We start from the raw sequence: 2,994 nt of genomic DNA on the forward strand, positions 1-2,994 counted from the left end.
ACCCAAAAGAAAGAGTAACATCATAGTTCAAGAAAGTTTTACATTACAAACAAAATTTAAACATAAAAGAAAACACTACTCAAAACAAAACAAAATAAAAAGAAAAGAAAAGAAAATCAATCATCATCTCCTTGGTCCTGCACTCCACTTGGTCCTGCCCCGTCATTCTGCGAACGCCAAAGCTCCTCCCATGTTGGAAAATAAGGATATTGTGGTGGCATAGAAGGTGGTCGGGTCACACCCAAATGCGAATAAATACCCTCAGTAAGCTGGGTATGATAAATGGCATGCCCCCGGAGGTTATCCAAATAAGTTCCCACCCGACTCTGAAAGGGTCGGTGGGCACTCCCTGTACATACTGTGAAGTAGCACGGTCTCTCTCGACCTCACCTCTAGCTCGCACATTCCAACGCCGCTCTGGCCAGTGGTTGCTGCCTTGGCTGCGCCTCCTCTTGCTCCTCATCTATCGGCGGTATAACAAAACGACCCCCGGCATTCACCACTGCCCGCATAACTCCCAAGACTTGAGTAGTCAAACCAGTGTCTGGGAATCGAGTAAGATTCCTCACAAAGTCATGGGTCAAAATATGATACGACCTAGCAAGGCGAGTAACCAAATGCCCCCCCCCCCTAATTGGACTCTCGGGCCTAGAATTAGCCGCTTTCTTCCCCATGAACCTCGCCAACATATACTGTAAATCACAGTAAACCCCCAGGGTAATAAGAGTCCACAGATAAAACAAATTCTGAATAGGGACTTTATCGCCATGATGCTTGTGATTTATAGACAAAGTGATCAGGCAATGTAGAAATCGGAAAACAGGATTCCGAATTTGTGACTCACTCGAGTCACGAGTATTATACTCATGGCTAGAAATACCCCGCCAGAACTGAACATCCATAATACCGGGATTAAAATCCCGAACGCATCCAAGTAAGAATTGTATGAAAAACGGAGATTGAGTCTCCACTTCGGTATAAAGCCCCATCCGCCAAGCGAATTCCCGAAGACTACACTCCCTATAAACACCACCCAAACGAAACACGACTGCCTAGTTGTAAGTAAAATCAATGGTGCGTTCCTCGAAGCATACGGTAGAGAAAAACTCCACCGATAATTCCCGATATACAGGTTCTTGAATTGCAAACAAATTCCTCCACCCGTGACAAGTGAAAGAAAATTGATCCCCTTCGTATGTTTTCGAACAATAGCGTTCCAACTCAGCAACCATTCCCACACCACCGAGCCATCCCCAATCGATAATTGGGGCTATCACAAATTCCCTATTATACAACCATCCCAGCCGATTCTCATAAGTAGTCAACAATGGTCGGGGAATGTTTTGAGGAAACTGATATAAAGGATGTATACTCGCCACATCAATCGGGTTTTCCTCCTGTGGAATAGCTCTTCGTGGTCCCATTTCTGCATACAAAATCAAACCAAAGCAGCAAACACATAAAATATTAAAACAAATTAAACTGTCTGTTCAGAAGTCACGACGTGGCCAGGCTCGCCACGTCATGGATCGCAGTCGCAAACTGTGTATCGATCGGTTACTCGACCTGTGATTCCAACCAAAAATACTGCTTAGGGTTTGTTCCTATGGACATTTAAGAGACATGCAACCTAGAATCAACAACTAGTCTTAACCAATTTCGTGAATCTCATTATTCACATAAACCCTAACCATGAAAATTTAAAATTATAAGAAATAACTACAATTGATGGGTAGAACACATACCAAGTAGAGTTAATTGACAAGAACTTGCAAGGAAATTGGAAGCAAATTAAGAATTTAACTGTGGGGACCTTGTTCCCGTTCGTGCGGCAGTAGCAAATGGGGAATGGGGATTATTGGTCAAAGGGTTTTATGGAAATGGTCGCCCCATGACTTTTTAAAGGCCACGTCGTGGACTTTGAAACTGTCATCTATTCCCGTGATTACACTTTCACGACGACGTGGCAGTATCTGCCCACGACGTGGCATATGCCTGATCGCAAAATTTTGTAAAATCATACATTTTAACTATCTACTTTGCATTTCATTTATTAATTAAAGTTCCCCATAGCTAATTCTTTACTAAGTATCAGTTATTAGATGATGAGTTGATATCTTTGCTAATTAAAAACTAAAAAAATAAAAGAAAAGAAAAATGCAAACCAAGCTCGGGTTGCCTCCCGAGAAGTGCTTCTTTTTCTTGGAGTCTTGAGCTGGACTCCGTGCCTTCTACGTTGAATCTTCTGAAGAGTCCACCACTAAGATCTTTTGTTCCTTGAATCGCCTCTTGTAAGCTTGAACTCGCCTTTTATATGCCTTCTTTGAATTCTCTTATTTAGCTTTGCCCTCTTCTTCAAGCTTGCGTTTTGTGCCCTTAGTTTGTTCCTTACACTCTATAGCATCCTCCTCCTCTTTCACCACCGGCTTTGTCACTCTTGAAGTGACCTTGTCCATGTCGTGATTTCAGTATCTTTCGTGGATTTATTCTTCTCTTGTCTTCCAAGTCTCCCATGTTCTACATATTGTCACTTTTGGTCCCTCTCTTCGAAAATCCTTTTAATTGACTAAAAATAACAATTTAAAGTCATAAGTACCATTATTCTAAACATATTATCAACTTATTAATAAAAATGTACTTAAATATTGCCTAAAAATAGGTATAAATATGGCAATATCACCAAATTACTGAGGAGCCCAAAAATATCGCTTTCCCTGTTAAGGCAAAAGGAACAAATAAACTTTGTATATATAATCATGACCTTTATTCACCAAATCATACAGAAGACTGCGTTTTGTGACATCATGTTACTAATGCATTTTCGCAACATCAATGCATAACCGATTTATAAATCACAACTTATATATCTCCGTTCGAAGAATAGTTGATATTATCGTCTTAGAATTACTCGTGACTGAATCCATGAAGTAATCTCTAAGTGTGGGTTTATCCAATAATTAAAATCTCTATTTTCAAAGTATTCATGAATATTAT

The sequence above is a fragment of the Lactuca sativa genome, chromosome 4 (assembly GCF_002870075.4).
Source record: "Lactuca sativa cultivar Salinas chromosome 4, Lsat_Salinas_v11, whole genome shotgun sequence".
Taxonomy (NCBI): domain Eukaryota; kingdom Viridiplantae; phylum Streptophyta; class Magnoliopsida; order Asterales; family Asteraceae; genus Lactuca; species Lactuca sativa.